Source organism: Octodon degus, unplaced genomic scaffold (genome assembly GCF_000260255.1).
Source record: "Octodon degus isolate 3935 unplaced genomic scaffold, OctDeg1.0 scaffold00245, whole genome shotgun sequence".
NCBI lineage: Eukaryota > Metazoa > Chordata > Mammalia > Rodentia > Octodontidae > Octodon > Octodon degus.
Window position 1 is genome coordinate 1,890,672 of NW_004524821.1, and position 12,135 is coordinate 1,902,806.

The 12,135-nt window shown below is 44.9% G+C and overlaps 1 pseudogene; it reads right to left on the reverse strand.

Moving 5' to 3' along the window:
* Positions 1-10,484: 10,484 nt before the first annotated feature.
* Positions 10,485-11,907, reverse strand: LOC101580463 (annotated as a pseudogene).
* Between the last annotated feature and the right edge of the window lie 228 nt (positions 11,908-12,135).

The window sequence follows — 12,135 nt, forward strand, 5'->3', positions numbered from 1 at the left end:
AGAGACAGAGAGACACAGAGAGAGACAGAGACAGAGACAGAGAGAGGAAGGGAGGGAGAGAGAGAGAGGCAGAAAGAATAATGGGCATATCACAGATTGGGGCAGTATCTAGTGTTTGGGGCTCAGTGCTTCAGTTTTGATGTGCAACCGTCATATCCTGAGATGTCATAGCCTCTTTTCTCAAGGCTATGCTCTGCCTAGCTCACACATACTACCTGGAGCTACAGGTGGGGCTTCCCTGACCTGTCACATTGCTTTAAAGACTACACATCAGCACCTCTACTAGACCCATTCGCATTACTAAAAGTCAGTTGAGGGCATAAGGAAATATCCTAGGCCACTCTATACATATAAATACACAGAGATGGGCCAAATACTCTTCTTTCAAGAAGAACCACTCATGTGGGCTCTATGAATTCTTATGGTTCAGTAGTTCCTGACTATAATGCTTTTCTAACCCACATCTACCATGGTAAGCTCTGTATGGCAAACTCCTCCTCACGCTTTAAGACCCAACTTATACACAATGACCCTCTCCCTAAACTTGCCAGCTCCTTGATCCCTCTCTATTCTCCTGTGTCATTTTGTCTATTTATGATGCAATTTTTAACTATTTTTATGCTTTTCCATTTATCTAATTCTTGCTGGAATGCGTTTAGTTGTTCTGTATGGGAGATTCAGCTCAGAACTCAGAAGACCAGACTGCTGATAGAAATCCTGCCTGTAAAGATCAGGTTGGGGAGATTTCTGCTTGGGAAAAGGACTTCTTTGGTTGTTGGACTCCAGATTATTTGTGTTATGGCTTGGCAGAAAGTTTGTCCGCATTTTGCTCGTGTCTGGAGACTTTGCCAGAGAGTGAGATTAAATGCAGTGAATTGATAACTCTTACAAAACAAGTTTCAAGACAGTTGAATGTTGAGGCAGTGCCATGGCTATTGTTAGGGGCTTTTAGTTAGATTTATGTTGAGAATCAGGAGCAAAGAGCCCAGTAGGATGATATAAAATGTTTGGCCAGAAAGGAAGTGTCAATAAGGCTGTGGAATGCAAAGATAGAGCTGAGAAGATCTCCATTTTTGAGGGAATAGAAAAAATGGCTTGAGGGCATCACAAGAAATGGCAGGTCTCCACCCTTTGGGCCTCAGAACTGCAAGCATGAGGGACTTTGCTTTGAGGAAAAAGACAGAGTGCCATGTTCCAGAATGGCAATGGAGGCTACACCAGGTTCTAAAATAGTAGTGTTACAGAGAATTTGTCCCTTGGAATCATGGTCAGAGTGGTCAGTGATCCCAGCACTTGACCCCTACAACCAAGAGAGAAGAAAATCTGGCTACTGTTTCAGCTGGTAGCAGACCTTGGCATCATCCACGTGGCATTGGTTTTAGGCACATGCAGAATGCAGGAGTTCTGAGGTTAAGAAGGCTTCCATCCCAATTTTAAAAGGCCTGGGAAGCCATGCAGTGTGCCCTGGGAAGACAGTGTGTCAAGCTATGAATGAGAAGCCTACAATGCATGGAGATCACAGAAGTTTGGAAAAGCAAGAAATGTGGATCATCTAAGAAAAGATGCAAGAAAGGAGAAAAGCAGGCCTAGGAGAGAAGCCATGGGAGCTACCACCAAAAGTGCCATAGAGGGGGAGTCACATGGAGCCCACAGTTTGCCACAGATTGCTTTGGATGCTTCATATAGAACTACAGAACTTAATGTTTGCCCTTCTGGATTTTGGACTTCCTTTGGCCCCAGTGCTTTGTATCTTGCTTCCATCCAGAAAGGATGGAATGGTAATATTTTCTCTTTTGGAATGGCAATGTTTTTCTTATGCCATTGAACTTTTTTTCTGTATTTTTTAAGGAAGGGTCTACAGGGTGTACAGGGTCTTACTACTAGATTAGACTCAGTGATTCTCCTGTTTACAGCCTCCCAAGTGCTGGAATTACAAGTGTGTGCCCCCACACCCAGTCTCAATCGCCTGTTTCAGCATGCCCTAGGGGCAGGGCCACCACCGAAGGCCTGGGGATTGAACATCCAGCCCCTGAGACTGCTTGCAGGTGCTCTAATCCGCTGAGCTATTTGGCCAGCCCTTTGCCATTGAATGTTGGTAGTGCTTAACTTTTTATTTATACAGGGGCTAACAGCTAAGAATTTGACTTAGATCTTGAAGGCGACTTGGGAATTGGACTCTTTATCAATGCTAAAACTGTTAGGACATTGGCAACACTTAGAAATAGACTAAAATGCCTTTTGCATAAAGGGTTGTTCATGAGTCTTTGGGGGGCCAGATGTGGAATGTTATGGTTTGTGTCTAGTCGCCACCTGCCCCCAAAGCTTCATGCAGTCACTGGGGCAGATTTCAAGAGTTTGCGATTAATTCCTGATCTAATGCTGGGATTATAGGTGTGAGTGTTACACTAGCCCTGGGGCAGATAGCCTGAATACAACACAAGGGAGGAAGAGAAGCTTGCTAGCTGCAGCTGCTACTCCTTCCCTTGTTCTTTGCTGTTTTTCACCACCATGAACAACTGCCCTCTGCTGTATGCCACTCTGTCTTGGCACCAGGTAAGTATGGACTGAAACTTCCATTAATTGTGAGCTAAATAAACTTTTCCTTCCTTACTTTTGGGTGTCAGGTATTTTGTCCCAGAATGAAAGAAAAGTAAGCAAGACAGAACTACAATTTGCAGGCTTGAAATACAAGTAAAATGATATATGCACAGAAGGTAAGGGGGGATATAACTAGCAATCATGTTGCCTGATTTCTTTTTGTGACTCATGCTGAGTTTCTGTGTGACCATGGGAAAGATGTATCCCCTTGTCAGACCTGGGAAATTGAACTGGATTACTGCTACAGGCCCTATCAGGGACTTCAAGGGACTCTCGTCTTGGCAACTTGGGTGCCCCTCCATAGAGTCTCTGGAGGAGGCTGCTGGGAGTGGTGCGGGAGTGGCCATTAGATTCTGGCTGGATGAGGCCAAGGCAGCTGCACTCAGGGTTGCTGGGATATGTAGCTGGGTCAGCAGCTGCGGCTGGGTCACTGGGCCAGGAGAGTACAGGGCCCTTGAGGCCTGATAGAGGGAGGGCTGAGAAGCTGCAGAGGGAGGAACCAAGCAGAGGAAGAAAGCAGAAAAAGGCAACAAAATCTTGACTTGCCACTAGTTAGATTTCCATTCATTTTACACATTCAACAAATACTGATATACTGATTTTCTTAGTTCAGGGACTCTTTGATTATCAGAAAGAAAAAAAAAAACTGAGGCCCACGGCAAGGATATAACCTTTCCAGGTTATGTGGGGAATTACTGGCAAACTGAGAACTAAGAGGCTACATAGGTGTCTGCCTTTTCAAATACCACACTATACTACTGTGCTGACAGGAAGCCAGCCACAGGCCTAGCCAGGACTCACCTTCCAGTTGTCAAAGCCCTGGGCAGGGCAGAATAGTTCTGCCAAGAACAACAATTGCTTCCAAGAGCAAAAGGCAATTTAAAGTGTTTCTACTTTAGATTTATAGCATTAAAGTGAGCAAAAGGAGTCATTTCTTGACACTACCTTCTTGCTAACTGAGTAAATTGGAAAATTTAATTTTTCAGAGTAAGCCTCATTGTCTATAAAAGGGAGATAAGTCTCCCTTACGGAGTTGTTGTGGAGGTTCAATGAGATTATATGTGTGGCCCTTCCTACAGCCATCAGTAAATGTATTGTGGGGAGAGTGGAAACCGCAGCCCTGTCAGCAGTCCGCCAGCCTGACTTGCAGCCAGGCTCTGGCACTCTCCTGCTGCATGTACATGAGCTCACAGAATGTCGGCACGGGGGGAGCACTGTTGATGTGCAACAGTGAGACCAAAACAACGAGATCAGAAAGACTACTCGCAACCACGTCTGAATACAGACAAAACCAAGAATGATGTAGAAAATCATAACAATACTGAATATGTCCCTGTCCCAAACAACACAAGTTGTGGTGATTTCCCGATCAGCTGCAGCCTTAGTGCCACTCCAGTCTTCCTTGTTTTAGATAAAAATTAAGATTATAAGTTACCCCTGTTCCTGTTAGGAGAGCCCACTTAGAACAAGCCCCTCCTCATACTTTTCCTGAGATTCCAGCAGTCCCCCAACAGGTTCCATATCCTTTGTGTATCACAGACAACCCCGGCTTTGCATAAGGGTATGTCTTGGTGCTCTTTTGCTGTGGGGCTTTGACAACTGCTTAAGTGGTGGAAGTTCTCCACCCATGACAGGATGGCAGAAAGGCATCCTCACACATGAGCATGCGTGCAGATGTGTGTATGCATATTTATATACAATTTTGTCCAAGGGGTCTTTCTTTCAAATCACATAGTACAGTATGCATTACTTTCTCTGATGCTTATGAGAGAAATTTGCTGCCAGTGTAACTGGTCTATGGTTGAATTTTGGAAATAACTGTTGTATTAATTAGCTCTCTGGCTGTGGGAAAAAAGTAACACTTCTCCACTGTTGGTGGGAGTGCAGACTGGTACAGCCACTTGGAAATCAGTGTGGAGATTCCTCAAAAAGCTAGCATTGGAGATCCCATCCAAGCCTGATCTTCTCCTCCTAGGTGTTTTTCCAAAAGAACTGAAAACATCGTGCCACAGCGATATATGTGCACCTATGTTTATAGCATCACAATTTGTCATACCTAAATCTTGGAAACAACCCAAATGCCCATCAGCAGATAAATGGATAAAAAAGATGTGGTATTTTTACACAATGGAATATTACTCAGCCATTAAAAAAGAATAAATTCAAGGGTTTATAGGTAGTGGATGCAACTGTAGATTATATTGGTAAATAAAATAAATCAGACCTGCACATGCAAATATCATATTATCTCACTAGTGTGAGAACCTAAAAGAGTAAATAAAATCTGAAAGGTACCATAGATACTGTGAAGGGGAAAGAATCTGTTCAATGGGAAGGAAAATCTGGGATGAGGAAAAGGACAAAAGAGAGAAGGAAAAAAAAGATATATTCATATATATATGCAGGATAGTTTGGTTAATTATACTGCTGATTTCTGCTGGTCTACTAAAAAGAACAGTCAATGCTTAATCTTTTTTCTTCTCTTTTTAAACTTCTTCTAACTTTTTTTTCCATCAAATTTGCAGGTTTATATCTGGTAATCTAAACAACTAACTTGAAGATAACATTATGCAATACAACAACCATTGTCAGATTTCTATTACCTTGTCTAATGAAGTTTTGTATCATTTCTCATGGTTTTTATTTTTACCATTTTGTATTCTTTAAAAAATAAAAAATAACAATAATCAGCACGCTATACCTTTGACAGAATGCCTGAAATAGACAAAGGATTTATTTTGCTTCACAATTAAAAAGGTTTCAATGCACAGGGGTGTGGCTGTGTCTCCAGGCCTGTGGCTAGGTGTGGCAGGGCCTAACGAAAGAAAGCTGCCCACTTCACTACAGCCAGGAAGGAAGGGGCCAGGGCCACCCTGCAAAAGCACGGAGGCCTACTTCTTCCAAATATGCCCCAGCTCCTAAGGGTCTGCCATCTGCCTTCAGCTGAGACCAAGCTTTCAGCACATGAGCCCTTGTGGGGCCCTCCTGATCCCAACCATAATGGCTTTCATGGGCAGAGAAAGAAGTGGTGACAAGGAAAGAGGCTGTTCTGTGAGCACTCATCCTCCCAAGGTGTGAGTGGAGCTGGCCCACACTGTGTCCTGATAGCTGGGTCCCGTGGCAACCTGTCTACTTTAGTGCATCCTCCTCTAGCACAGAAGCCCCCAGACTAAGGCTCAGCAACCAGTTTTGAGTAAAGCATTATCAGAGATCAGACTTACCACTTTATAAGCAGGGCTACGAAGGCCAGGTACATACGCCCCTTCCATCAGGCTTTCTGTAGTTGTTGCTGGAGCTAGATACTTCCAGCATGCAGGGGCCAAGCTGCACAACTCTTCCCAACTGGGTGCTGAGTGACACCCCACGAATAGTTTGCTAGAAGGCATGATTCGGCTGCTTATAACAGATATTGGCGGATGGTGAAGAGCAGTGATTTAGGGTTTTTTAAAATTTTGCCTTATTAAAGAGACCCAATCGTTCAATATTTCCCACCATACCACTGCCTTCCTCTCTCCCATGAGGAAAAAGAATAATAAACATTAGTGGGGACATTTGCGAACAACTCCTGCAGAGTAAAGGCAAATTGTGGTTTTATTATTGATATCCATGCAGTCTGTGATCATTTGTGTCAGAATCTGTGGATCTTTTTGAAAATGTTTCTCGGCCCTCACTAAATCAGAATATCAGGAAGTAGTACCCTGGAACCCATTTTGTCTGGTCTCCTCAGATTTTTTTTTCCTCCTGAGTTTGAGTATGATGGCTCTACATCCTCACTATTGTATCAAACGACACCTTAGACACAGAGAACAAAGCTTAGGCCCTCAAAGAAAATACAACTCCATCTTGTATTAGTCCCATTCCTATTGCTGGAACAAAACAGCCAACACCACAACCTAAAGGAGGAAAGTTTTATTTGACCCAGATATTAGTGACCTTAGTTCATGGTCAGCTGGTTCCAAGGCAGAAAGAGCATGGTGAAAGGGCCTGATGGAGGAAAGTTGCTCAGTCCACGGCATCTGGGGGGCCTGGGGACCAGAACGCGTCCCTCGAGGTTATACCCCTAGTGACCCTCCTCTTTATAATCAGGCCCCAGCTGACAGCACAGTCAGCAGCTATGAATTGATTAGTATATGCTTCCATAATCCAGTCACCTTCCAAAACCCCACCTCTGAACACAGGAGACTTCAGAGGAGCATTGTAAGTCTAATGCATAACAAGCTTCAATTCCCAAATGCCTGCCCATGTCTAATGAGGGTGGATGAGGACAGCTCCAGGTCTCCTTGCTCAAAGAACTCACCAAGATATTCATAGCCCAATGAGGTGAATAATTCCATAATGCCAGAGTTGAGGAGGGCCTCCATGCAAGGGCAGGATGGCTAAGGAAATGGACGGGGACCTGGCACTGCTTAGATGAGTGTACTGTCCCAGTGTTGTCCCATTTGAGTCTCACAAACCTCTGGGGTGGCTGCCAGTTTTAGAGAAGAAGCAACTGAGCTCAGAGAGTTTAAGAGACTTGTCTTATGTCACATACTTAGCATGAATCAAATCCAGGTCTTTGACTGAATTCTTCTGACTTCAAACTCTTTGGATAATGAAGAATCAATTATGCAGTTTCATGTGTTAATAGATTCTACTGGAAGAGGAACGAGGCAAATTTACCTAGAAAACTGAAGGGGAGCGTGGGTGGAATTCTGTCTGACTTCGATGTCTATAACTAGTGAGCTTTCTACATTACCTTAGAGATAAGAGAAAGAATACAGAAGGAGATCTGAGGCTGTTCTCATCCACCTCAGCTGGCTCAGGGCGGGCATTTGGGAAATAGAGGCTTGCTATGGATTAGATCTAAAATGTCCCCTTAAAGTCTCATATTAATTATATTCTAAAACTCTATGGTTGAATATCAATTGGTATAGTCAGAATTCTCTAGAGAAACAGAACCAATAGGACAGAGGTAGAAAGAAAGCAAGAAAGAAAGCCAGCCAAATAGCTCAGCAGATTAAAGTGCCTGCAAGCAGGTGCAGGGGCAGGGTGTTCGATCCCTGGGCCTGCAGTGCCAGCCCTGCCCCTGAGGCGCACGGAGCCAGCAACTAAGACTGGGCATGGTGGTGTGCACCTGTAATACCAGCTCTTGGGAGGCTGTAAACAAGCAGATTACTATGAGTCCAACCTAGTAGTGAGACCCTGAATACCCTGTAGACGCTTCCCTAAAATACAAAAAAAAAAGAAAGAAAGAAAGAAAGAAAGAAAGAAAGAAAGAAAGAAAGAAAGAAAGAAAAAGGAAGGAAGAAAGGAAGAAAAGAGACAAGAAGACTATCCTAAAGGACTAAGAGCAAAGAGCTGACAGTGACAATTTCAGTCCAAGTCTGAAGAGCTGAGAACCAGGAATGAGTGCCAAGAGCAGGAGAACATCACACCTCAAACCAAACAGTTGGCTAGAAAGCCAACTCAGCCTTCTCCCATCTCTATTCTGTGCAAACACTCACAGACTGGATGATTCCCACCCATACCAGGGATCCTATCTGCTTCATTCAGTCTATTGCTTCAAATGGGAGTCTCTCCTGAAAGCATCTCTCTACACACACCACTATAAAGTTTAGCCCATGGCTCAGTCAAGTTAGCACAAAATTAGCAATGACAAGTGTGCATGATCTACAAGTAGATATAGACAGATAATATCATCTACCCATAGACAATATGTATACTATTTGAGGGTTACTCACAAAGAGGTTGATTAAAGTTGTAAGCAGAGCATAGAGGTTGGGATCAGAATTTCAGAGTTAGGAACTGTTTCTTCTACTGCATAACAAATCACCACAAATTGAAAGGCTTAAAACCACATGTTTATTGTCCTACAGATTCTGTGGGTCAGGAGTCTGAGCCCAGCTGAGTCTTACAGCTTGAGTCTCAAAAGATTTTTTCTAGGCTGGCATCTTCTCTGGGAGCCTGGCTTAGAAAGATGTGCTTACACGCTCACTCAGGCTGTTGGCAGAATTCAGCTCCTTGCAGTTGCAGGACTGTGAGTTTCATTCACTCACTGGCTGTGGGTTGGAGACCACCCTAAGATCTGTTTCTTGCCTGCAGGCCTCCCAACAGGTGGCCCACCCCAGGGCAGCTTGCTTCTTCAAAGTCAAGGAAGGAGTAAGAGGGAGACTGAGATGGACGCCACATTTCTGGTAATTTAACTATATCATCATTTATGTCATAATGCTCATCCTGGGGTGGATTTTATCAATTAGAAGCAAGTCACAGGCCCTGCCACATTTGAGTAGAAGGAATTACAACCCCTGGGAAAGCAGAAGGTAGGGGGGAGGACAACTAGCTCGAGACCTGTCCCCACAAAAGCCAAGATCCGTCATTTAGAAGGTTTCCCTGGTGCAGCTGGCAGACAAAGCACACGGCATAGTGTGGTTCTGAGAAGTCATATCTATTTTACTTTATGAGAAAACAGAAGCCCAAAGCGACTGAGTCATCTCATCAGTGAGTATGTAGCAGTATAAAACTAGAATCCAGAGCCTCAGATTTCTAATTTTCCACTTACAAGGATGATCAAAACTTACAGTGAATGTCTACATAGAAAAAACTTTAATAGTAAAAGAAACATTGCTAAGAACAATGGAATAAATGTGCTCAAAACAAGGGGTGTATTTTGAGGGAGATTGGTGACAATGTGTCTTTTACTATAATAATTTTTAAAAATTTAAACATTTTTTATATTTTTCAATCACAAATCATACTCTGCTGCTTCTGTCTTCTGCTTATTAACAAGACTTTGGGAACAAAAGACAAATTTAAGTAGTACTTTGAAAATGTAGCTCAGAAAACAATGGAGTGTCTCGACAATTTCTACAGAATAAGTCCAAATCCTAGCATACTACCCAAGGCTCTGGAGCTAACTTTTTCATCTCACCTTTCACTGTTTGCCCCTGGTGGCCAGTGTCTCGCCACAGGGAACCACTTGGTGTTTCCTGAAGGCAATGCCACCCCTCCACCTATTCTGTACTAGAAGTGCCCTTCATTTTTTAAAAATTTAAATTATATATTTATGAAGGCAAGGAACTTTATAGAAAAAACACATTTGTCTTGTTTGAGGTATACTTGGGAAAAATCCATTGTACAAATTATTGCATGTCTGAAACCTCAGTGCATAACAGACTGCATAAACACGTTACAGAAGAAAATCAGGTATATTTACATAAACGTAGACCAGAAGGCAAAAACAGATTTTCCTTGTCAAAGTATGCAGCAGTTTTTGTTGTTGTTGGTTTTTTTTTTTTTTTTTTTTCTGGAACTGGGGGTTGAACTCATGCCCTTGCGCTTAGCCAGGGAAATGTTTATTCCAGCGAGCCATCTCCCCACCGCCCTTTTTTGTGTGCAGCAGCTTGAGAAGAACTTTGGCATCCTCACTTGGTACCTTTAAAACCAAGACTCATCAAGCATCATCACATAGGTTTTCTGTACCTGAATTTTTTCCTCTTCTAACATAATAATGGCTTTTAGAAGGCAAACAGAATAAAAGGTGATCTTTATACTTATATTGCATTGAAACAATTCAAGAAAATCTTGGTCTTCCTGCCCTTCCCACACTCAGATCTGATTTGTACCCTGATATCCACAACTTCCAATCTCTCCCATGGCGTTTTGTAAGTCTGGGCATATTCAAGTCAGATTTAGAATTGGAATGATAGAAGATCCAGTCATAGAACTCCAGTGTTCTTTGATTCCTCCCACACCTTAGGTTTCTCTTTTCTCCTGATTATCCACTCAGACTGACTTTTTCGTGTTGTTTTGTTTCCTGGTACCAGGGATTGAACTCAGGACCCTGCACTTGCCAGGAAAGCACTTATTCTACTGAGCTAGCTCCTGGGCAGGCTGACTTATTAGGAACCTGACCATGATTCTATTGCTTGCCAGCTGCACGCCTGCCCTTGTGGGGAGACAGTATAAAAGGTTTTTGGAAAAGAAAATACTGAATTCTCTCCTGGCAGTGCGGGTGGTGTCACCCTGGGGCTTAAAAATGCTTCTTCATGTGTAAGGCGAGGAGGTCCGACCTGGAAAAAGCCTGGTCGCACTTCTGGCACTGGAAGGGGCGGTGCCCAGTGTGCTTGCGGTAGTGCCTGGTCAGTTCATCAGAGCGAGCAAACTTCCACCCACAGCCGTCCCAGTCACAGAGGTACGGTTTCTCACCTGTGTGGGTTCGCGGGTGTGCCTTGAGAAGAGCGCTCTTTGTATATAGGTTTTGCCGCAGCCGGCGTAATCACAAGTGTGGGTGGCCGTCCTTTTCCAGGGCCACGACCTTTCCCTCTTTGGCTTCGGCTTTTCTGGATGGCAGAAACCAAGTGGCATGAGCTCGTGGCAGTGAATCGGTGAGACTTGCAGCTGCATTTGGTCCGGCAGCAAGGGTGAGTAGTTGGGTGCTGCATGGGGATGAAAGCCAGGGGGAAGCAGCAAGGCAGGGTGATAATCCCTGATGCTCAGCAGTTCCTCGGGACCCAGGGTCCGGTTGGTCCTGCTCAGGAGCTGCCGCCCCACGGGGAAGTCTTGTGTGCTGGGCAGGCACTGGTTGCTGAGTGGTGGTGCAGCGCCCAAGCGGGCCTCCAGGGGCCGGGCGTCAGGGCTGCCTTTGCTAGCGCTGATGACCCACGGACTGCCATACTCGCTTCCCTCGGGGCGCTCAGCGACGCCTTCAGCTCAAACTTGCTCGTCAGCCAGCTACCTGGCCTAGGCTGCTGCGGTGGAATGTACACTGACTACAACTCGGGCCGAAGGAGCTCAGCCACCAAGCCACCCGAGAGCCTCATGTCGTTGATATCCGCCAGGTTGAAGGGCGCCTTGGGAGGGGGAGCAGACTCCTGCCAGCAGCCTGCCGCCAGTGCTGCCCGGGGCCACGCGCGGGGTAGCTGAAGCTGCAGGTGGAAGGCGTGCTGGCCGGGACGCTGCTTGATGGGAGGGCCAGGCTGACGCCCAGAAGGAGACGGTGGTGGCCACACAGTCCTGATGCGACAATGAGTTGGAGAGGATGACATGTAGGTCCAGAAAGTCGTTGAACTCCTTTGACTCTCTGCAGGGTAGGTGGGCTGCGTTGCTAGTGCCAAACGCGGCTCCTGCACCACCGTCCAGGTCTGGGGCCATGGTCCACCCTGCCAGGTCCTAAGGGCGGCAGAGAAGACCTGGGTTAAGTCGCTTCAGGTGGGAAAGCTCCTCCCGCCAGCGGTTATTCGGGGCACCTGCTGGACGGAGGGTCTTCTCCCTTACTGCAGGGCTAGACGGGAAAGGAGCAATGGGTCGCTGACAGCCATGTCTGCCCTTCATTTTGTATCCCTAGGAAACAAACAAAATAAACAGAAAATAAATAAAACTGCATGTCTTTCTAAGTCCCAGCTCAAATGCCATCTTCTCTATGAAAACTTCCATAATTCTTTTTCTTACAAAGTCATCTTTAATTCTCATAAAATTAATCATTCCCTCCACTCTGCTCATAGCATCTTATACAGCCTCTGTTAAGCCCTTCTCATGTACGACACTTATCTTCAAATTCTG